The sequence below is a fragment of the Myodes glareolus genome, chromosome 3 (genome assembly GCF_982192425.1).
Source record: "Myodes glareolus chromosome 3, mMyoGla1.1, whole genome shotgun sequence".
In the NCBI taxonomy this organism is placed as follows: Eukaryota; Metazoa; Chordata; class Mammalia; order Rodentia; family Cricetidae; genus Myodes; species Myodes glareolus.
In genome coordinates this window covers 38,182,194-38,207,545 of record NC_142028.1, presented here as the reverse complement: position 1 = coordinate 38,207,545, position 25,352 = coordinate 38,182,194, and the positions used below count along the sequence as shown (strand labels likewise).

The 25,352-nt window shown below is 37.5% G+C and overlaps 1 protein-coding gene and 1 pseudogene across 5 annotated transcripts in view; one reads left to right on the top strand and one right to left on the bottom strand.

The window, feature by feature from the left end:
- Nucleotides 1-66: 66 nt before the first annotated feature.
- The window catches only part of Setd5 (SET domain containing 5), a 79,849-nt gene continuing 54,563 nt past the window's right edge, over nt 67-25,352 (top strand). For 2 of the 5 annotated variants that reach the window (XM_087904439.1, XM_087904438.1), the window contains exon 1: nt 68-219. The gene's annotated coding sequence lies outside the window, so the exon portion shown is untranslated. Of the gene's footprint in view, nt 220-15,863; nt 15,885-25,352 lie in introns of those variants that run through there. The other 3 variants (XM_087904437.1, XM_087904440.1, XM_085686826.2) reach the window with 3 other exon arrangements.
- LOC125403147 (large ribosomal subunit protein uL5 pseudogene) lies at nt 90-23,202 on the bottom strand (annotated as a pseudogene).

Here is a 25,352-nt window from a genome sequence, read left to right as displayed (position 1 = left end):
AACACAGTAGTGCCGGCCCCCCTCCGCCCCTGGCCCTCCCCCCTCCCCGCCTTGGGCTCGCTCCGCCTTTCTGCCCCCCCACCCCCACCTCACGGGTACGGGCCATTCCCGGCCAGGAAACGCCGTGGCGCCGCGTTGGGCCTAACTCGAGTCTCGCTGCCTCCCGGGAGTGCCGTGCGCCGCAGCCCGGGCCCAGGCCCCGGCAGCGCCTGGGTCAAGGTAAGGGTCCAACAGAAAAAGAGACACCCAACCACACGACCGGTCCCCGGGGGAAGAAGGGTCACCTCAGTCTCCCCGCGTTCCTGCTCCTCGGGATCGTGGGCCTGGGCCTCCCAAGGCTGGTAGCAGGAGGATGCTGTCCTTCCTATCTTCTCGGCCACCCTTACACACCATTGCACCCCCCTTGCCTGGGGAGAAGGGCTCCTCTTAATCCAGTCGACCCTACTACCCTTTTAATGTCTTCCCTGGGTCAGGACTCTTCCCCTCCCCCTACTCTGGGCTCCCCTTTTTTTCCTGGGCACTGCTTACTCCACGTTTATACCCTTTTCAGGAGGCCTCTCGCAACCCTGCTCTCAAAATACACAGGCATACTTTTTTTTTTTCCTGTCCCTGAGACCCCCCACCTCCACCCCCTGTTCTTGAGGCCTTGTGACAACTCTGATCGCTCAGGGGCCCAGTCCTCCCCTCCATAGTCTACCCGAATGCCTCTCCCTGCTTCTCGAGTCCCTATCTCAGATGGCTGCTGCTTTTTCCCTTACCAAAGACATTACCTTCACCACCCCCACCTCACATTCTTGGACTCCCTGTGGCGTGTGCCCCAGTATCCCTGCGATGTCCCCATTGAATTTGTAGGGTTCCAGCCTGGAATTGAGCCAGATTTTGTCGTTTTCCGTGCCTAGGGCGTGGAGAGCGATCTTTCAGAACGACTTTAAAGCCGGGGGGAAATGTGCCCCTCGTGAATTCTCTTCCCTTAGGCGTGCAGGCTAAGATGTGAGGTGAACGATGGTGGGCAAAAGCCCTGGTTTTCGTTGGTGAATCGCGCTGAGGGAAAGTTTTAACTGCTGGGAAAGCCCCTTCTATGCTAATTTATTCTATAGAACGTCTTTGCCTTTTTCATGCTCAGGAATAAGGGATCTTTCTCCTGTGTACTGATGCTGCAGCCCGCTCTACTGGTCTGGGTCAGGGGTGCGTGTATGACCTGCATTTTCTGCTTTCTCATGTTACTTGTGTAATGTGTTCACTAGCAACTCATTTCTTGCCCAGAGCTATGGACTCCACTGGGTTTTGTCTATACCTGAGTTCCTTTTTCCAATTTTTTTCTGTGCTTAGAATACTTAAAGAATTCAGCTTCTCTAATTTCCTTCACACTTTGCCTAAATAAATTGTTTTTAGATGACATATTTGTGACCAAGGTCATGTTTACATTACTTCCTTGGGCGTATATTAAATAGCTGTACTTTTGATTGAGGAAGATCCTGGTGATTATTACGAGCTTTTTCAGGAGGAGGTTTTTGTGTGCAACGTTTTGAAGGGAAAGTGCTTTTGATGGTTAGTTTTCTATTAATAATAGTTTTGGATCGCTGGGAGGAAAGCTATAAGGGGTGTTTTTTGATGTGTGCAGTCTGACCTAAAGCAGGGAATACTGACATAATCAGAGATTTCTGAGCTTGGAGGACACAGGAATTTTTTTCCCTTGGATCTCTTCCAGTTTTCTCAGGATCATTAGTTCTCTGGCCAAAATTTGTGGCCAGTTACAGGATTAGAGCCTTTAAGGTTATTCAGATTGTCATGTGTAGAATACTGAATTATGTCCTTTCCTAGGACACGACCCAAGAGTCTTGTTCCTAGCTGTAAGTTTAAATTTCATCACTGAATGTTTGGAAAATTGGCTTTCTAAAAACCAAAGCTTAATACTTGCTCCTAAATTGCTGGTTTAATTAAAAACGAATATTTGGAATTTGGTACGTGTTGATTTTTCTAATCAAAGATCTCAGTTTAAAACTGACGTTTGGATTGTTTCTTTCTAAAATCATATGTCCAGCCCTCTATCATGGAGCACTGGTCAAAAAAAAAAGTGTCTTAAGAAGTGGGGGTGGGGTAAAGAGAAGGTTGCTCCTGTGTTGGATCACAGGAGTGAGTATACAAGGCGGCAGCAGCTGCTGGCTCTGGAGCTCTGGTTGCTACGTGAGAAGCTTGAGTAGTGCTGGCTGCTGTCTCCAGGGAAGGACAGCAGTGCAGCGTCCATTAATGCTGTTGGCTGCAGGGAACTGCACTTAGGCGATGGCTGCTCAGGCCTGGAAAGAAACCTTGCTTGCTTTCCTGGGAAATTGCACTGCTGAGCTGGTTCGCTTTTTGTTAGTGAAGAGACCAGAATTAGCAGTTTGTAACTGTATCCATTTATGGATAGCCCCATCTGAAAACTGGATCAAGTTAAAGAGTTTGGGTTTTTGTTTAGGGGAGGGGGTTGGTAGATTTTTGGTATTACCTGAGGTTTTATGCCTCCACGGGACTATAACGTCCATTAGTGTTTTGATCTTTTAAAAATCCTTTTGAAGACTAAAGTAGTATTGTAAAGATGTCCCTGAGTACCAGAATAGGGTGAAGAGGATCTATGATTTGTTTTTGCAGTGCAACTCATATGTTTTCCTCTATCTCTCTTAATTGTTTAAGTTACTCCTGATTTGTATATGTCTCTCCATATTAGGCCATATTTACGTTCATGAACATCTAAACATCTGACTATAATTAGAAACCTAAACTAAAAAGAGCTACTTTTGGATTAATATTTAATTCTTTGTTCTTATTTTCTGTATTAATCTGTAGACCTTTACAGGTTAGATAACTTCACTGATGTTTGACCTATAAATTGGATTAATCATCTATGTGTTGGATTATAGTCTTTCCACCGAACAAAGATGTGTCTTGACAGTAATCCATCAGAAACACAGGAAAAACCAGAAGGAATAGTCAGATATTGAGTAAGTTTAGTGTAGTAAGAAAGCAGCAAGAGTCCCTTTTAACTTTTGATACCCGCCTCCAACCGAACAGAACCAGGATGATCTCTAATTAAGCCCAATAGTTTATCTGACGGATTATTTGAAACAGAACCGTCACCCAGGCATGTGCAACACATAAAATCATGTGTTGTTTTTCTCTCCCTAAGATTATTACTGCAAGGAATACCTGTTTGTTTAATTTTGTATCAACGTATCTAAATCCCACAAACATCTATAATTTGTAGTTTGATTCTAGCACTTATGGCAAGGAACCAAGAAACAATGGTGAACATTTTGTCATTCACATAATGTGGTTCATACTCTTTGCAGTGCTAAAAGCAGGTCTATAAAACAAAACTTTGCTTAATGATTATTTCAGGTAGTTTTAATACAGTTGTTACATAGATAAGATATTATATCCCATAGGTATGATTTCATTTATGCGGACCGTTTAATAGACTTTCATTTAAGATGCAGCTGTTTTTAGCTTAATTATAATATACAAGTTTGTTTTTTGTGGTTTTTTTTTTTTTTAAGAAAATAATGACTGCTACTTTTACTTCCTGGTGGTTTTTGGGGGGATTGGGGGTACTGGTTGTAGTCTCACCGTAATAACTTTGGAGAATCAAGAGAATTTTTTCTTAGAAGGATTACTTGGACTGACATACTTAAAAATACTTACATCTTTTGATACTGTCTAGTATCTAGAAATCTGCCTACTTCTGTAAATTATTCTGACCCTTTTTGACAGTATTGGCTATGTCAACTTTGCCTTTGATGGAGAAATAAAGTCTTCATATTGAAATAACTTTGAAACATTAGGCCTTAGCAATCAGTAATTGTTGAGTACATATCAAAGAGAAATTAGATCATAAGTAAAATAAAATTGTACTATAACTTTAGGCTAAACTCTAGTGACTTGTCAGTTTTTGAAATTAAGAGGCTTAGCTAGTTAGTAGTGAGCTTAAACTGCAAAGCACCTTGGAAAATGTATATAATAGTACAACTGTTAGTCATTTATAATTTGATTTAAAATGTTCTTTCAGGCAGACTTCTTAGGAAAATAATGCACCTATGTTATAGGTTGGTGGTATTCTGGACTCTAGAGATTCTAACCCATCTACTGAATGACATGACCTTCACTTGGTATTGTGTTCATTTCCTCTAGTGACTAGAATTCAGGGAAGATTGCAAAAGGTAAAGAGAATAGCCTTTCTTTCACTTATCTATACTTAACTTTGTTAAATCATGTAATCCTAGGGAAATTGTTCTGTTTTGTATTTAATTATAAATTGGGTAGAGATGCCATTAACTGTGACTGGCAAGCATGAGAGTGTTCTTATTTAGCACTTGAAGGGAGCTGTGAGGTAACTAAAGGGACAGTGACACTAAGTCCAGTGTGTGTGTGTGTGTGTGTGCGCGCGCGCACGCGTGCATGACTTCTGAGTAAGGGGTGTGTCCTGCCCCACTCTGTTTACATTATTTTTTATTTTATTTTTGCAGAGTAATTGGGGAAATTCCTTACTTAGTGTAAATTTCCTTGAAGTATCTTTGATATGAAGTCAGGAAACTCAATTCTCAGCTGTTTTGAATCCTTGGTATTTTTTAAAACCCTAAATTTATTGGTCAGTTTTGCTCAGAACATACATCTCCCATTTCTGCACTCTTTTGTCTTGTAGTATGAAACATCCCAGGATTTTCATTTCCAAATTGAAGTGATAGTCATATATGTGTACACCCAGAGTTAAGGAATCTTTTTAGCCTTAATGTTATGAATTACAATACAAAACAAATCAGGAACTGTAGAAATTTCTGACTAAGGAGTCAAGTTTTTGATTTATACTGCTGGATCAAAGGGATCAGTTCCTTGCTGCTCTGTTTGAGAAATAGATGGAAGTATGGGAGGAGCCACAGACCACTGCAGCAGGATTTGGTGTGAGTAGAAAAGGAAGATTTTTGTTTCAAATCGCCAGCTGCTTATATCAAACTGACTCCCTTATTATGCTTCCAGTAGGCCTGTCAATATGGCCAAACAGCTAGATAAGTGCGGGGCAGGACAAAGGGCTCTTTGCACAGCAGGGAAGCAGTGTTAGTGGGGGAGGGGCAGGAGGTAGGCAAAGCAATAGGAGATCCCCCCCCCATTATTCACTTTGGTTTACAATTAAAGAAACTGTTTTTAGTTCCCATTTAAGCCTTGAATTTATGCCAAGCATATACTTTTAAGCCCAAATTCTATATATTTTAGAAATCTGGGACGAATCTGCCCTATCTTCCAAGGGAAAAAAACAAAACCTCAAGCATTGTGTGGGTTATGTTCCCTGCCCTTTTAAATAAATGTAAGTTGCCTCCTTACCTTAGTGGACCAGCGCATCTGCTAGCCAGATTTTAGTAAGGATTGGAATGTCATATTCTGTGTGAATTAAGTTCGTATTTCAATACATGCAGTATGTTTAGTTGGGTTTAGATTCGACAAGGTGTCAAATACTGTGTTTTCCTTTGTACTGTAACTACATATTGTTAATTTTGATTTTCTTTTAGTAAGAGGAAAAGCACAATCCAACATTCACGTGTTTTTGGTCACCATCATGTAAACTGTATACTGAAAAAGAGTTTTTATAACAGGACTTTGTAGCTCACATCTGTATGTCCTGTACTTAGGAAACTGAGTCAGGAGGCTCAGCCAAAGGTTGATGCTAGCCTGCGCTACATAATTAGACTTTCATCTCATAAAACAACAACCTCCCCCAAAACCACACACACACAAAAAGGAAAGCTACCTTATTGTTCCAGTCTTCCTCCTACTTCCTGTAGAATCTGATATGCTCTGGAGATTACTGTTGCGCCCCCCCCCCAACTTTTAGCTTAGATTCAATCCTGTTAGTTTGTGCTTAGATCTCAGCAAAAGGTGATTGCATCTAGCTTGTTACTTAATAAGAATTAGGGTGTTGGAGGTGTGTAAGTTAGATCTCTTATGGGCAAAACCATGAAATACTACCAAATTTAGGTTCCTGTTGAAGTTGTTATTAACATTTTGCCCTGAATCATTTCAACTACTTTTTAAAGCAAATGTCAGATGTTACATGTATGAGAGTTCTTTTTAAGAATTGCATTCACAAATTAGACAGTAGTTAGATTACAAAAGAATTCCTCCTTATAAAGTAGTATATGACAGTTCATTTTCATGAACAGTTGTTTGAAGAGATTTAATTTTTAGAAATCCTTTAACTGTTTTTCCAAGATCACATCTGTTGCTCCAATGAGAAAACTGGAACGCTGATTTCTTCTTATGGATTGGCAAATAAGACATGGTTTAAAACTAATATGATATACATTGATCAAGTTTTGTGTCATTTCTCTCTTTTGTTAAAGAAATACAAATGTCCGCATAATATGTTAAGTATGACTGTCTTGGCAGTTACAACACGTAGAATATTTTGGTTTGAAAAGGGAAATTTGAGAGGCTGGTGAGAAGACTCGGTTGATGAGATATTTGTAAAAGGATTTGAAGTCAGTCCTCCAAACCCTTGTGAAACAGCATGTGTGTGATGGTTAATAGATGCTTGTAATCCCAGCTCTGGGCAGGCAGAGACAGATCCCTGGGGCTCACTCAGCAGTCAGTCTTGCCTACTTGGCCGGTTTAGGCCAGTAAGAGACCCTGTCTGAGTATTGACGGGAAAGATAGTGCCTGAGAAATGAAATGACATGACAATTGTCCTCTGGCCTGAATATGCGCACCCATGTGCACGCATGCCTGAACAAGAAAGTAAATTTGTTAGCACTACTGTGAAAAGTTTCTCATCAACAAAATAACAGCATGAATAGAAACTTTGCTATAGAAATTTTGGTGGTCATTTCTTCTGTTTACAGTCAGATTGATATAGATTATTTCCATAGATTTATGGGACTAAAAGGAAGCTAGTCCTAGCCTCATTCTCTACCAACAAACTATTGCTAGCATTAGAGTTCCCTTTGAAAATGTTAGAAATCTCTAAAAACGTGGCTTTTATTGCTTCTTTTAACTGAATCTGACTAGAGACCTAAAACAGATCCTAAGAAAAGTGAAAAGGTAGAAGAAAACTACATCTTGATCCCAGTAATATTTATAACTTATGGCATCCCAAACAGCTAATTTCATTTTCATAAGACCGAGGCAGCAGTAGGCCAACATGGAGGTCTTTCTCTCTCTCTCTCTCTCTCTCTCTCTCTCTCTCTCTCTCTCTCTCTCTCTCTCTCTCACACACACACACACACACACACACACACACACACACGTGCGCGCGCATGCACACAACACCTCATCTTGCTGTACAGCTGCTCCACCTTACTTCCTCCTATTATTATCCCACTACGCCTCTTCCCAGCAAAAAAGAAACTAGGACAAAGAGGGGAATCGAATGGGATACTGTAGTTTATATTATGGTAGGTTGTGGATTTGTTTAAATATTCTAAAGTCTAGTGACAGATAACTTACGTCCTCCACTCTTTCAGAGCTGTTTCAGATTCTTAGCGTACAAAAAAGGTTTTAAAACATATAATTCCATTGGCTATTCTTGGTTATTATCACTACCAGATGGCACTGTATTATAAAGTGAAATTCATTGTGTATTTGCAGTTTATATTGGAGATTACCAATGTATACAGTTTGGGTTTGTGACTAGAATTAAGTTTTTTTTTAAAGTTAAACCTTTATATCTTTTGACCTCTTTACCTAATTAAGTAGCTGTTTGAATATAAAAATTTTATGCCCGAGTTCTTTAAGCTTTTTCCAATGCTAAAATGAAATTTTAATTTTTATCATTTTTATTGTTGTGTTCTGATGCTGAGATTTCCTCTGTCCTGTAATGTAAAGACTTAGGCGACCCCCTGCTTCCCATAATTTAATAAGGTGTGTGTGCTGCTGTTATGGTAAGAGTGGAAGCTTTGTAGTTCTTAGACCTTATGATCTGGCTCAAACTTTTCAGGATTTTACTAGCATGTTTAATAATGTAGAGTCAGTCCAGGGGGATTTCATTGTTTTATGTTTGCATTCGTTGTCAGTTTGTATTAGGGAGTTGTTTTCTCTCCCTATGTGCATGACTTTTTAATTTTTTTTTTATTTCGTCTCATTCTGATCCCATATTGAAAATTCTATTTCCTACCACCAACCATAACACGTAGTTTTGTGCCTTCTTGGCTTTTGTAAAGGAGGGTGGGTGATCTGCATTTAACAGTTAATTGAACATTCTTGATATCAAGCAAGGCTTTACTTATGAAGAACCTTGAAGGATGTTAACAATGTTTTCCTCTGCATTTATTTATATTAAATTTTCTTTATTATGGACTGTTGAAAGTTGACTTGTTTTTAAAGGAAAAGACAGTTATATTTATTTTAGAAATAAATATGGTTATTGTGACATTTGAGATATATCAAAAGAGTGCTTCTTTTTTGTAGTTTTGAGAATTGAACCCAGGACCTTGAATGTGTTAGCAAGTATTGTCCATATACAAGACTGAAAGGACGATTAGAAAAACTTACTTTCATTTAAGATAAGCAGTTAATATGAATGAAAACAGAGATGTGCTTTTGAGGCAGTAAGATTGACTACATAGTGAGTGTAACATTAGATTGCTGTATGAACGCATTAATTTTATTTTCTCAATGCTGTGACAAGAACTACTTCAGCCATGGAAGTAAATATATTTCTGTGCCCACAGCCTAGAAAATGTTAGCTAAAACGACTTTTTTTAAAGAACAGAGCTGGGGGAAAAATTTTAGAAGTCTAAAATTAAGTCTCTTTTAAAATATTTCTGCTCTTGTTGAATTTAGTTTTATTTATATCAAATAAAACTTTAATTCATAGTCCAGCAAAAGTCCAAAATAAGGAGAGGTTGATAATGTCAAGGCACATTTACAAATACGGCTAAAATATATGAAATTGCTGGAATTTTTGTATTTGGGCTACTTATTGAAAAAGTGTGTCTGTATTTAAAATCTTCAAAACAAAATCTTTACGGGTTACAATTTATTGGCTGCACAGTAAATAAGCAGAACTAAATTCAAATACCTTCTAAGAATCAAAACAAGTAAACATCAGCTATATTGCTCCAAAGTTACTATTGCTGTATATCAGGTAGAACAAGTAAATAAAAAAGCAAACTCCAAAGCACTTTTCCTTTGGAATTTTGAGTTTAATTGGCCTGAACCAAATGTTTTTAGGCTTTATTGTATTGTTAATCATAATGTATCCAATCATGATTTGAGTAGACCATGTATGGTGTTCCTCGAAGACGACGTGTATTTTTTGAGAAACATGGTTCTGGGTAGGTGTAACCTTCCTCTTATAGTTTATTATGAACTGTTAGTGTGAAAAGGAATGGCTGGAAATTTTCATGGTATACAGAGCAGCAAGAAGTAGTCATACCCTACTTTATAAAATAGCAAGCTGGACAACTCAGGATTAAGAGCACTGCCTGATCTTCTAGAGCAGTGGTTCTTACCCTTCCTAAAGCTGCAACCCTTTAATAAAATTCCTCATGTTGTGGTGATCTCAACCCTAAAATTATTTCATTGCTTCATAATTGTAATTTTGCTACCATTATGAATCATAATGTACCTATCTGAGTTTTTCAGTGGTCTCAAGCAACCCCTGTGAAAGGTTGTTCAGCAACCCCCAGGAGTCTAGACCCACAGGTTGAGAACCACTATTCTGGAGGATCCATGTTTGGTTCCTAGCACACTCAAGCTTCAGGGGAATTGATAGTCTCTTCTGGCCTCCAAGGGAACCCGCATTTATGTGCATATAATTTAACAATAAAACAAATTTAGACAAAATAGCAATGTGCTAACCAAGAGGTGAAAAATAATTTTGGGGGTAAGCCTTGGTTTTTTTCTAAATATGTAATAATAATGCATTTCTGTGGCAAATAGTTCTGCAAAAGTTTCAGCTACTTTTTTAAAATCCTGTTTATTTCCTATGTATGGGTGTTTTATCTTCATCTGTTTCCACACATCATGTGCATGCATAATACCTGTAGAGACCAAAGAAGGTGTCAGATTCTCTGGTATTGTGTTTACCCATGTGGGTTCTAGGAATTGAACTCTGGTCCTCTGTAAGAACAGCCAGTGCTCTTAACCACTGAGCTCTCTCTTCAGCACCCCAGCTGATTATCTTTTTGAGACAACTAATGGGAAAGGCAAGTACTCTATAGAACTACACCCTAATCCTGGAAAAATTTTTCTTAAGTTTTTATGAGGAGGGACCATGCTACATCTTAGTCTCCGTGGGACAGTTGCACTGTCCTAGCATTGTAACATGTGGCATCTTTTTCACTCTCCAAAACTGGCCCAGAACAGACCTTCAACTATGGAGAAACTCTTAGTCCCTACCTAGAAAGCCATTTTCTTTGCAGAGTTCTGAGTCTGTTCTAAAATTTGTCTTTTGGTTTCTTATTCTCCCCTACTAAGCAATTTTTCGAATTTAGCTAGAGATTGGATTAATTTTAAAACTTAATTAGGATAAGTCTAAATACAACAAAACAAAAAAATGGACTTCCTTTGGTTTTATCAAACTGTTAGTTGAAAATACCCTGTTTAGGGCTGGGCATGGTGGCTCATGCCTAAGCTCCGTACTTGAGAGGCAGAGACAGGTGACTGAGTTCAAGGCTAACCTGATTTGCAAAGTGAGTTCCAAGGACACACAGTGAGACCCTGCCCAACAATAATTATAATAATAGTCTAGTATACACCAGGATTCTGCCCAGCAGCACCCTACTCAAATCCACTTAAGGTAAGGGCCATAGCCAGGTGGTGGTGGAGCGCACCTTTAGTCCCAGCACTGGGAGGCAGAGACAGGCAGATCTCTGTGAATTCCAGATCCACCTGCCTCTGCCTCCCAAGTGCTGGGATGAAGGGTGTGCACCACCACCAGACAGCTTGATGAGGTTTTTAATGAACAAACTTTCTATTTTTTTAATGACATTGTTTTACATTTTTGCAAATTTCTTTAGTACCTATCTTAATAAAAGACAGCTGCTTTTTCAGAACTGCTTCTGCCTTTAATTTGTGATAAGCTGAAAATAATATGGATATAGTCAGAAAAGGGAAGAACTCAACAGTGATCGTTGAGGGAGTCTAGAAGATTTTAGGAGCTCTCGCAACTGTGCTTGGAATCATGGGCCTAAAGCCATTCTTTCTTTATGCTTTTGAAATGATATTCTATCATTTCATATATTGTTTGAACTGAAATAATCTCTCTGGTGTATTCTTGGGCAAAGTTACAGTTGAATACAGAAGGCAAAATAAGTACTTGGTTTTCATCACCCCTACTTATTGATTTTCAAAATAATGGATTGGTAACTTAGCAACTGCAGGAGGTGATCAGTGAAGTATTACTATTTTGTGCTCGTGGTTTTGAATATGTTTAATGTGTTAGTCCCTTGCTGTTACTATTTTTGACATTCAGTACATCGTATGTACTCCTTTGACTGTTGTTTAAGTAAATCCTTTGAATTCATTCTTAGTAGTTTCCTCAGTTGTTTTATTGTTTTCTAATTCTAGTATGACCAAATGTTTTAGAACCATTTTTACTATTTTTCACCCCAAAACAGTTTCTGGTGTATGTGTATGAGGGGGGAGGGAATATTGTTTTGCTTTGCTTTTGTGACCCGGTCTTGAGGACATACAGCATAGACTCACCTGGAACTTTGAGGTCTTTTTTCCTCCTTCAGACATCTCTCTCAACCTTAGTTTGTTTTAATTGGGATTAATCCGTAGAGACTAAGAATGTTTGTTGCTCTTTAATTGATGCTGTTTCTAATTTTTATTTTTTATTTTTTTGGTTTTTCAAGACAGGGTTTCTCTGTAGCTTTGGAGCTTGCCCTGGAATTAGCTCTTGTAGACCAGGTTGGCCTCGAACTCACAGAGATCCACCTGCCTGTGCCTCCCAAGTGCGCCACCACCGCCCAGCTAAAAATGCTTTTATTTTTAAAACATCTAATCACTAATATTTCAAATTCAGTACCACATGCTTAATGTAAACTGATCTCCCCTTTTCTGTGCCCAGCTCTCAATTTCTAGTGACACCAACATATTTCTTCACTTTTTGCCTCAATATACTCAAACCAGTTTTAAATTAGTATTTGTAGAACATTATTACTAAAAGGTGGGTGGTTTGTTTTCTTTTGTTTTCTCTAAAGCATATCCCTTCAGACACAGTCAATTAAACTACAGTACTTTAAAATCTTTTTAAGTGTTCTCTGTGTGGTTATGCCACCAGCTTGATACTTGGTGAAGCTAATTTTTAATTTCTTTTTCAGGGATTACCTTCTGCTTTACAATTCAATAAATGAAAATACTAGTTACTATGTAAAGTTTACAAAGCTAACTATGGTCAGAAATATCCTGTTTCTATCCCCAATGTCATCTTCCCTGTCCTCTTTCTGTCTCATACTCAGACATGACCTCTTTTTATGAGCATCAGTGTTTTTTACATTTATTTATGGGTAGGCATGCACATATGCATGCATGAAGTCAGAAGTCAGCTGGTCCGTTTTCTCTGCCATATTGCATTCTGTGGATCAAACTAAGGTCTATAGGGTTAATGGTAAAACACCTTTTTCTGGTGAACCATCTTGCTGGCCCTCAAGATGGTATTTTCCCAGGATACTTCTAGGGACGTTTTTTTGTTGTTGTTGTTTTTCTTAAAGATTTATTTATTTATTTATGTATACAGCATTCTTCTAGCATGCTAGAAGATGACACCAGATCTCATTTTAGATGATTGTGAGCCACCGTGTGCTTGCTGGAATTGAACTCAGGACCTCTGGAAAAACAGCCAGTGCTCTTAACCTCTGAGCCATATCTCCAGCCCCAATACTTCCGTCTTACTGGAAGAGTATTTAGATTAAGTTAGTTTATTTAATATCTCCATTTAGATTTTTAAATAATATTTTTATGAAACAACTAATAATAGTTTTAGAAAAGCCGTGGCATAGAGTTTCTTTTAGGAACTAGAATTTTTTTGACTTAGTAAAACTTATTTGGGATAGGAATCTTCCATTTTCCATTAAAAAGAAGTCTTGAAATGCTAGATTATGTTTGTTTCTGGTGGTTTCAGGTGTACTTGATACTGTTTCTGTTGTAATAGCTCTTCAGCAGACATTTCTTGAACAGTTCACTGTTAGGCTTGAATTTCAGGTGCTGTTTAGAAGTACCTTTTTTACATTTATCACTTCAATTCCAAATACATTCAGATGTTTTTAAATTGGTTAAATGTTTAATTCTTGCTAACTGACATCTTAGAGTTACAGTTTCACATTTTAGCACTATCAGTTTCTTCTAAGTAGACTAACAGTATTAAATCATAGGTGAAACAGTGAGGAAGAGTAATTAGAATATGAAGGGTAAAATGAGGGGTGTGAGAGGAGTATACCGAATATACAGTGTATACAAATTTAAATTACAAGAAAAGGAAATAAGTACACTTTGAGATTGGCTTGTCACCCCCTCCCCCCAGCTTTCACCAAAAAAAAAGATAGGGGCTCTAGAATTGGATCTTAACTCATGCTCTGGTTCTGTCTTTATTAATGTATGTACACATAGTTTGGATGTTTGAGAAAACAAGAAGAAGGTCCTGGGTCCCGTACAAGTGTAGTTATAGATATTGTGAGTTGCCCAACATCAGTGCTGGGAACTACTTCTGATAGAGTATTGTGTACTCTTTTTAATTTCTGAGCCATCTCTTCAGCCCCAGATTCTTATTTTTAACTCGTTTCTTGGCAAGTGTAATTCTTTGGCCTAATAGAAATAGTACCTTCCTCATAGAATTGTTAATAAACATTACACAAAGGTAATGCATGAAAATGGAGTATAAAAGCAGTGACTAGTACAGAATAATCAGTAAACAGTACCTTTTAATTTGAAAGTTGATATTTCTTTTAGAAGTATTTGTTTAGTTTTCTAAACTCTGAAATAACCTTACTTAGGATTATATTGATATGTTATAAATGGCATCTGATTTTCATTATTTTGATTATATGAAATTAACTAATTGTTAACAAAGGAGTAATTGGTACATGGCTGAAATTGGAAGCTTCTATCTTGTTTATATTGCTGTAGTCAAACCCAGGTCCTTGCATGTCCTTCCTCCTTTGAGTTAAAAGTCTCTGTAGCCCAGGCTGACCTTGAACTTGTGAATCTGACTGCTTCTAAGTGGGGCTACTCATCTTCACTGCAGTAGGCAGGTCTCTCATTTTATAAATATGCCAGTGCTTACTTTAGAAATGTAATCACTAGATGGCTTAGCGGGTAATTAATTCTTGCTGTGCAAACCCAACTAGAGTTCAATTCATGGAACTCAATTAAAGTTGGAGGAAGGGAAGAACCATATCCCAAAAGATGTCCTCTGACCTCCACACCTGTACTGTTATGTGTGCACCCTCACACAAGAATAAATATTTTTTAAAAATTTAATAGAAGAGGATGCTGTAAGGACAGCTGCACCTTAGGAATTAGAGTCTACAAAGTAGTTATAGAGTACCATTTATGCTGACCAGTTGTCAGGTTCATTCTTTACCCTGTTGGGATTGTCTGTCAGTGAAGCTTAAGTGCTTGGAGGCGTTCACATACACACACTTAAAAAAAAGTAGCCCTTGAGATAAGCTTTCTCAGTAAGTCCCCTGGGATGACTTTTAACTAACAGTGTAACTCAGGTAATATGGGCTCCTACCTCGACCTCCTAAGTAGCTGGGATTACAGGTTTCAGGTCCAGGTATTCCTTAATCATAGAAATGAATGTTTGCTTTTTAAAAGTACTTTTAGATTAAAAAAAATACACATGGCAGGTTACTTAATAAATTCAGTCCTTTTTTTTTTGAGGTCAAAGTTGAAGAAAACTAAAAATTGTGTTAGATGACAGTATTTTAGAGGGAGTTGTAAGAAAGGGCAAAATGGCAAACTAAAATCCTCCTTCAAACAAAAATAATGACTAGATTATATTACCTCTATATACCTCTTAGTTTTGTACTTAAAATTCTTCATCATAAAATGTTTTAAATTTAAAATAAAAATAATCATAGAGTTGGCCATGGTGGAACTTGGTCAGTTAGACTACTGTAGTAATTAACAGAACCAGTAGATATATCTATAATCTGAATATTTGTTGGTGTAGGGTAAGACAGGAAGGCTGTTTAGAGTTGGAGGCCAGTGTGGGCTACAGAATAGGGTCCTTTCTCAAGATTAAAAACAAGCAAAACCCAAACACAACCAGATGTTTTGGTTTCTCCCTTTTATTTACTTTAGGTATTCTGAGCTGGTTCATCTCCTGACTATCATATTTCCAGTCAGCAACAAAATGGAGTGACTCAATAAAAGAATATTGTGGTCTATATAGATATGTCATGAACTTTCTGGCTTTTTGTTTTTGAGACAGGATTTCTCTATGTAGTTCTAGCTGCCCTGGAACTTGCTCTGTAGACTAAGCTGAGATTTGTCATGATTTTTAAACTTTTAAATAAAGACATCTACAATGTTTAGAAAGCTTCTTGACCAGTAGATTGGGGAAGCAGATTTGTTAATTGTTAATAGTATGTTCGATATACACTAGATCTTACTTTATGAGTTGGTTGAAGTTTTGACAATGCATTTCCATGCCAAATGCTCAGTACTTAACTAAGAAAATTGATCCGATATTTAAATATGTCTGCTTATTATTCAAGCATTAGCATCATTAGTGACATGGAACAAAACTCTGTCAGTTCCTTCGCCTCCACTTGAAACAGTTGACTTAGAAGCAGGAATTTAATTCCTTGTTTTCATCCAAGCCCCTATTTCTGTTCCTTCCTAGTATTGGAAAGCTTCATACCAAAATTTGGGTCCTGTGATGTGCTTAATTCTCAGAGCCGTGCACTGAGGTGGGTTGCAAACAGATTTAATTAGAATGACCACACAGCTAAATAATACCATATGTCAAACATATGTCAAATCTATTGATTCTAAAATCTTTTCTTTTCGGTTTTTTGAGACAGAATTTCTCTGTGTAGCTCCCCTCTCTCTCTCTCTCTCTCTCTCTCTCTCTCTCTCTCTCACACACACACACACACACACACACACACACTCACACACACACATCTCACTTCAATCTGCTACTACACAAGTCCTTTACATGTACTTCCCATTTAATGAAACAAAATATTGAAACAATGTGTACACATGAAGGCTGCCATTAATTGAATTAATCATTTATACTGCCTGATCAAAGACACACAAATGAAACGAGATTTGCGTTTTGCTTGGTTTGAATTGCATAGGGCGTCTGCATCATAGAATGTGGATAGAGAGGAAATGAATGGGATGTTATTGAGTATTATCCCTTATAATTGTGGTTGCGAATTCTTATTTCCTTGGTAATAGGAGACAAAACTCTTCCAAATATCTATACATTATCAGTCACTTTTGAGCCTCCTTTAATCCAGGTAGCTACAGCTCAGAAAAGGACATATAGATCAAAAACTTATGAGTTTCTAGACACTTTAGATCATATTTTGTCTCCACACTTCTGATGAAAAGTTTTATGGTCTTTATCAGATTCTTATGGATATCAGTAAACACTCCTTAAAATAGATAAGAACTGCAGGTGCCCTACTAGAATTTGGTTTCTAAGACAGCAGTGTATACCAAACTTCACAAGTTTTTTGACCTGAAAGGGGAAAGGCAATAAAACTACTGTGAAGCCTGCCTTGTTATTGTCTGAGCAAAGAAGCGATTTGTGAATTCAGTTTTTGTTTTTGAGAATTCAAATAGCTTTTCTACTAGACATTGGAGCCTGCTTGGTTTTATTTGTATTAAGACTCTATTTGCCCTTGATAAGCTTTTAAAAGAATACTTTTTGGAAAGAATTAGTAACTATCTGGACTTCATAAAAGACTTCCTAAATTTGAGTTTCAGGAGAGTAAGGAATGGTGGCAGCCCCTAAAAACATTTATCTTTGCCCTTTTTGTTTTGTAAGTGTATTTAGAATACAGTAGATTGAAAGCCAAGTGAGGACCAATATTGTCTCCTTTGAGCAGTTCACTAAAGCAGGGTCAACAGGAATTTGTGAGTGTATGTACTCAAGTAATAGCTCAATAGCTCAAAATGTATTATGTTTGGAAGCTGATAGAAAACAAGCTAGTTAACATTCAGGAAATAGTGAAAGTTGTTTGAATATTGAACTATAGCAAATGGAGAACCAGTGTATTTGTTTCTTCTAAGAGTTGGATTTTATAATGTGGAAAGCAATCTTGAACATTAGAAATCCTAAATTTATAAAAGGGTCATGTTAATTTTGTCACTCTTAGTGGCAAGTAGGAATTAACCTGGATATAAATTGCTATTGATATGTAAGAACAGAAAGTAAAGGATTCTATGCGAAAGTATGCTAGTTTTCCATAGTGTAGTTTTGGAGTATTTTTCTAATCAGTAGAAATACTTTTTGTATTTTGAGACAGAATCTACATATCCTTCCCTGTCCTGGAACTCTATGTAGACAGAGCAGCCTTTAACTCACAAGCCTGTCTCTGTCCTCTTGAGTTTTGAGAGCAAAGACATGTATCACCACACTGACCAATTTTTGTACTTTCAAGGATCTTTTTCCACCCCTCTCAGAACACTGGAGTCTGCTTTTTAGTACTAATGTTGGTTTATAAGAGGTCTGTTGGAATCGGCAACATGTATTTTTTTTGTTGTTTTTGTGTGAATGTGTTCATGTACTCTGTGCATGTGAATTGGACTCCCCCATGTGAAAGTCAGAAGAGAGCTTGCTGGGGTTGGTTCTCTTCTGCTATGTGAGTTCACAGGTTTAAATTCAGATCATCGTACTTCTCAGCAAGTGTCTTTACTCACTGACCCTGGGACATGAAACTCTGTCTTTCTTGCTCTCGCTCTCCGCTCTCTCTCCTTCATTCTCCCTCCCTCCTTCCCTCCCACTACCCCTTCTGTCTGTCTGTCTCTCTTTGGGTTGTTTTTTTTTTGTTTGTTTTGTTTTTTAGGCAGGGTTTCTCATAGCTTTGGAGGGAATGTTTTAAATGAATTTTTAGCTTTTGTTGTACTGGTGCTACACTTGGGAGGACAACCAAGAGTTCAAGGTCATTTTTAGCCACATATCACGTTCAAATTCAGCAACATAAAATCAAGTCTGAGTTTTTAAATTTGTTGCAAAGTAGTAGCAAAACATTCATTTAGAAATATTTTGTTCATCGGGGCAGGCTCATGCCTTTAATTCCAATACTCAGGAGGCAGAGGCAGGTAGATCTCTGTGAGTTCAAGACCAGCGTGGTCTGCAAGAGTGAGTTTCAGGACAGCCAAAGCTGTTACACAGAGAAACCCTGTCTTGAAATTCCTTCCCAAAAAGGAAAGAAAGAAAATATTTTGTTCAAGAAAAAAATCATAAATAGATATTTTTATGAAAAGGAAAATAACCGATACATGGAAATTATAAGATATTTTGTGTCTTACTTCATTCTGCAAACTCCCTGCTGTGTTTTAGGTCACAGCCAGAAAAACATCAAATTAGTCAGGAGTTAATAAAATAACTACTAAAATGTTAATATGGTATATGGTTGTGGTTATGTTTTGTATAGGAATTCAGAGTAGCAAAAGTACTATTTTATCAGTACCCTGAGACAATTTGTTCCAAATACAGTGAAATGTTTACTGAAACTAGATCAAAAGTAAGTATTCATATCGAAACTTCAGAATCATTTTTTATATTAAGATCTTCTGCAAAAATATTTGTAGACTTTAAATATATTTGATGCTTTGGAAGATAGGAATTGTCGAAGGTCCTGGGTCTCAGACCAACCACTAGCTAGCTAATTCCACTTATTCTCATTGCCTTCTAGGGAAATAAATATGCTTTTAATACCAAAGACTACATTTTTGTTAATAATTTACGGTGTGGCTAATATAAGGTAGTTTTTTGCTAAGGCAAAAATTACCCCAATGTTTATTCATATTTTTTCCAGGTAGCTATTATCTTCCATTACTGTTATTTTTTTAAAAATTACAAAGTATCTAAGGTTAGTTTCATTGTCATCAGTACAGTTAAGATTTATTTGGTTATTGGGTAATAGTATAGTTTTCATTGATGGTGCTTTCAGCCTGTTTTCTGGTAACTGGACTTCCAAGTTATATAGGCTTTGCATTTAGAACAGGAATTGTCCAAATTACTGCATGTTTTTATTCTGTGACACTCAGTCATTGTTATCGAGTTGTTTTTCTACTGGGGAGTTCTCTTAGCGGTTTTATTGCTATGAAAAGACACCATAACCATTGCAGCTCTTATAAGGAAAGAGTTTCAGAGGTTCCATCCATTATCATCATGGTAGAGAGTGTGATGATGTGGTGCTGCAGAAGCTGAAAGTCTTAAATCTTGCAGGCAACAGGAAGTCAACTAATAGTCACATCAAGGGAAATTTGAGCAAAAGGGTCCTAAAAGCCTGCCCCCACAGTGACACACTTCTCCAACGAGGCTACCTCCTAATAGTGCCACTCCCTTCGGGAGCCATTTTCTTTCACAGGATTAAATGAATCTCTTTGCCTGAAGTCTGTCACCATTCAAAACTCCCTTAGTACTCAGAAGCCACTCACTAAAAACAAGAACAGCTGGTCACCATGATGTGATGTGATTAGTTATCTTTCTAGAAACAGTTTATAGAACACCACATGAACTTTTATCTCCTTCCTTGATTTGGGCAAGTGTATCCTGTTTTATGTGATGACATTTCCATTGATTTAGGAGAATTCATCCGCCGAAACATTAAATAACCACTTGTATAATTCACACCTGAACATTACTCAACGGTCTAGAAGTTGGCTTACATAAACTTATTCATCTGAACCTTGTAGAAGAGTGATCTTGATTCCCTCCACAACTTTGAATAGGATAAGTAGGCCCCTCTCATGTATTAGCACTAGTTATATTAAGGAAGGTACATCTGTACTCAGATGTGATGTGCACAACTGTTACTTTTGAAGCTTGCTATAAGATAATCCTGGGGTTAAGTAACATTTAACTGTCTTACCATGTTAGTCAACCCCAGTGTCTGTAGGAATATAAAATGACTTTAATTTCTGGAGGATGGTTCATTAAGACTATGAAAAATGTTCATATCATCTTAGTAGTGCCACTTAGAACAGTTTGTCCTAAGGACTTGTATGCATATGTGTGAAGAAAGTTAAGAGTAAGAACATGGATGAGTGTTCAGTTCAGCATGGCAGAATACCAAAAATGAGCAATAATATGAGCAACTTCCTTCAGAGGATTCATTATAATGAATCAATAGAAATGTGCTTTGGGATCATTGAAGAAGTACATATTTACACAAAGATATGTCTTGTTAAATGTAAAAACCATCTTATAGAACCAGTTAGGACTGATAGAACAACCAACTTAAGTGAAGAAGTCTCTTGTACACATCAGAATATTAAGCTTTAGATTTCTTTAGTGTTACATTCTTAGCTCCTTTGTCAGGAATCATAGAACTTGCATGGTAAAGCTCATTCTATATTTTAAGAAATCTTCCTGTCATATTTACCTTTATTCTTATGAAAAAAATTGTGTTTTTTCTAAGCATCATAAACTACTTACACAAGAAACTCTTCTTGGTAAACAATGTAGTGGATTTGACTTTTAAGCAGTGGGGGAGGGTTGCTTTGCCTTCAGAAATTTACTTAGTTATAGACAGAAACATACAAGGTTTTTGGGTGTTTTTTTGTTTTTGTTTTTTTGTGATTGTGAGATGCAATACTTGTTACATAGGTAAGCCGCAACACCATAAATCTAGTACTTGGGAGGCAGAGAGACAAGATCTCCAATTTTGAGGAGTTCCAGGACAGCCAGAGCTACAAAATGAGACCCTGTCTGAAAAAGAAAGGAAGGAAGGACCATTTTCAGGGGTGAAGATGTGGTAAGCTGGTAAGAGTGCTTGCCTACCGTGCACAAAACCCTGAATTTGATCCCAAGCACCACATAAAACTCTAGTGTCTTGGCAAATTCTTATCATCCTAGCATCCAGGAAGTAGAGGCAAGAGTTTGAGATCAGCCTACAGAGTACCTAAGACTATGTAGGAAGTTCCATCTTCAAATAACTTTTATGTTCATAGTAGTTATTTTTTCTTATTAAATTAATGATGAGTAAAGGAAAAAGTGGAAAATATGCATAATACAAAACCCAAAAGAACTATGCATAAGTTCATCCCAAAGACCTGGATGTTTTATTCTGGGCTTGTTTAATGTAGTATTCATTAATAAACAGTCTTTTTATTTAGATGCTACTATCCAAAGTAGTTAGAAATTATTTGCTTTAATAAATAAAGGCTTCACATTAAAATCTTAATTTTCTTTTGAACTCTACTGCTATGTGACTTTCTTGTTAGCAAAATATAGTGGTATTTTGTTTGTAATCTAACAAATAAAGCTTGCTTAATGATTAGAGTGCAGTGCTAAGCCACTAGCTAGCCATAGAGGCCAGGCAGTGGTGGCATACACTTTAATCCCAGCACTCGGGAGACAGATTTCTGTGAGTTCGAGGCTAGGCAGAAAGGCATATAAGGCCCAAAGAGACCAGAACTCAGATGTAGTCTGAGGATTCAGTCTAGGTAAAAAGGTCTCTCTAGTGGTTGGCTGCACTGCTTCTTTGATCTCTCAGCTTCCCCCACTCACATATCTGACTCTAGGTTTTTATTATTAATATCAATTAGAATTTTTGCTACAGTAAAATTGTCCTCTTTCATTGTTAATCATCAAACCCAGGGCTTGTTGAATTCTAGGGAAGCACTCTATCACTCAGGTACACCCCCAATCCCATAAGTTAATCTTTTTGTAATTCTGTTTTTGTCTATAAAATAATAAGACTGGAAGGTGTCTTAGTGGTTAAAAGTACTTGCCTTATAAACATGGGGGCAGAGTTTGAGTGGGTTCCTTATATAACCCATGCAAGATCTCAGCCATAGAGAGTCAGAGACAGGAAAATCTCTAGGAGTATGCAGGCCAGCTACCATTATATCCTCTGTAGCGAACAGGAGACCCTCACTTAAACAAGGATGATAACTTCACATATCAGTCATCCTCTGACCTGCAAACTCATACTTACACATATGAATATATGCTTACACAAAAAAATTCATAAAAAGTCCTAAAATTGTATTTTTGTGAAGTAGAAAAATTTGTATAAATCATTGCATTATCGAGTTAGTAATGCGCTCTAAATATGTGTAAATAACTCCATCTCTAGAAAAGGTAAACTTGTCTACATTTCAGGGCTTGAAAATCAAAAAGGTCTGAATTTGTTAAGAAGAAAGCAGGTATATTTGAGTGTGAGATTTTCCTGTACATTGCTGGTATGAAAGAGTTCTTAAGTATCATCTGGTTGTAAGAACACGGTAGGGCAGAACCTCAGAAGTCGTGGGTTTTGGTTTGGTTGGCTGGTCTGTTAGCTGGTTTGGTTTGTTTTTTGAGATGGGAGTCTCACTAATGCAGCCTTTGACCGACTTGGAACTGCACTATATAGACTAGACTGGTCTTGAACTCATGAGAGCTCTTTGTCTGCTTTTACATACTGACTGCTTAAAGGCATGTACCTCACCCTGCCAGGCTCAGAAGTCTTGAGTATAGAATTCAATCTAAATTCCTTGAGGACAAGATCCCCATTTGATTACTAGAATCCTTGCTTTTTCTTTTCTCACGTATTTTCTTTGAGAAAATTTTCTTGACCTTTTGAATAAAATTTTCTTGCCAGGCAGGACGATCTGATCATACTTCTGGAACCAGCACATGGCTTCCTATTTGCTTACTCTTTTTAGCCCCAGTGCTGTCAGTTTTGTGATTCTGAAACCTGACCTACCCAGCACCACATAGACATCCAGACCGTAGATCCCAATGTTCAGGTCATATTTGATGCCCAGGTCAATGTGCTCTTGAATTCCAATATTGTTCCATCATCTGAGTAGTTGTTTTCCTTACTCATACTCGTGCACCTTCAGACCTTTTTCCATGATTTCTTTTTGTTGACTCGATGGACTGTGAAGTGAACAGCAAATCCTTTCTTATGCCAAGGACCTTAAGGTGTATCTAGCTTTGGAAAGTGTAGGTGTCTGGTCTGTAAGCTGCTCCATCACTGTGTCTGCTAGGGTCACTTTCTCTCTACTCTCCCCAACACAGATATTGAGCTTATGGATGTGAAGTTTCTGCATGGGTTCCTCTTCTCACCTTGTTCTTGAGCCATGATAGAGAGCAAGAAGAGAATATTCTTGACTGTTAGGACAGAAAGTTCTTAAAGAGTTTTACTAATTTAAGATGATACTATTTAGCTCTGTTGTCATAGTATATGGCCTTACTCTACTTCTTTACCTACCTCTTCTACTACTGTATATAACTCAGCCTCTATCATAGCCATTATAAGTAGGAATGTCTTTTTATTTGGTTTTAAATTACTTTGTAGTAATAAAGCTTTACAGGCATTAGCTTATACCAGCTCCAGAATCCCGTGGAGAGAATGTAAGTTTAGTTAAAGAGATGAAAGGGTAAACTAGTAGTGTTATAGATAAAAAATTAGGAGAAAAGCACATTTTATCTTGCTTGAATTACTAAATCATCTATCTCAGTCTCTTACTGTTTATGCCATCCTGTCTGTTTCTTTTTTCCCCCAACTCCTGAATCTTTTGCCTATATTCACTATCTTCAGAGTTAAGCACAACTTAATACTGTCTAAGTTAGATAAAATTCTCACCAGATCTCTGAATATTCTTAGAAGTTTACATAATGCTTATCCCTTCTCTCCCTTTAGCTGTTTAGTTTGTTGGGTAGGTTTTGTTTTGAGACAAGGTTGACCTGGAAATCTCCTTCCAAGGACTGAGATTAAAGATTTTTTTTACCACCCCGCCCAGCCTGTACTTTTTGGTATGTGTTTGTTTGTTTGTTTGGGTTTTATTGTGGGACTGTTTCCTTCGTCCTTCGCTGTCATGTTTTCCACATTTTTTTGCATAGCAGGATTGAAATACATACAATTTGGGAAAAGTGAAAGCTGTTTTTAGCCACATTCAGGTTATTAGTGATAATTCCTCTTTCTTCATAGATTCTTACCTAACTCTGTAGAGCTGCGTAAACATCCTGCTGCAAATTCTTTGCCATGTGTGTGTCTTAGAGTCAGCAGGACAGTATTCATTTTGTTGGACTGACTTGAGACATTATATAAATTGCCAAGCCAGTTGGGAGTATGCCAGGACTCAGAGAAATTCGAAACAGGAAGAAAGAAAATGAGCATTTTGTTTTGAGATCTTGTAGAATTCATCCTGTGTAATACAATGTTTCTGAAGTCATCAAACTAAATTGTAGGCTACATCACAAATTTTTTGACTCCTTATGTAATCCTTTTTCATAGCATCCTTTTCTCCTGAGGTAAAAAGTGGTGTTATGGTATTGCTAGGTTTTTTTTCCCTCGGGATACTTGGGATTTGATTAAAAATGGATAAACATATAATTCAGATGGTTTATGAGTTCTGCAGAAAGTTGATTGTATAGGTAAAACCTGCATTTTGAACTGTTCTGTAATTTATTTTAAAGTATAAGATTAAACAAAAATAAAAATTATTGAGGATAAAAGTCATCATTTAAAAATCCTAATATAAGCCAAGTAGTGGTGGCACATGCCTTTAATCCCAGCACGCAGAAGCACAGAGGCAGGTGCATCTCTTTAAGTTTGAGGCCAGCTTGGTCTACAGAGCTAGTTCTATGGTAGCCAAGGCTGCACAGAGAAACCCTGTCTCAAACCCCACCGCCAATATAATTTCCCCATTCCTCTTTTTTCCCCATATTTATGTATTATTCATTATGTATACAACATTCTGTCTGCGTGTATGAATGCAGGCTAGAAGAGAGCACCAGACAGACGGTGCTGAGCCACCATGTGCTTGCCGGGAATTGAACTCGGGACCTTTGGAAAAGCAGGCGATGCTCTTAACCACTGAGCCATCTCTTCAGTCGGTTCCTCTTTTAAATTTTGTAGTTATAAGAAAAGCTGATTTAAGAAAAAATTTAGCTTACATGTACAGCATTTTAGATAACCAGATTGAAAGATTACATTTTAAAATTACCAACTATTTTTTTAACTCTTGTTGCTATTTTTATGGAGGTAGTTTTTTTTTAAAAAAAAAAATGGGGTCTCATAATATCCCAGGTTGACCCAAAATTTACTATATGTACTCCAAAATAACCTTGAACTTCTGTACCTCCAAAGCACTGGGATTGAAGCCCTGTAACACCACATCAAGTTTGTGCTAGTCTAGGGATGGAACCCAGGGCTTTATGGTGCCAGATAAGTACCCTACCAAATTACATAGCCAGT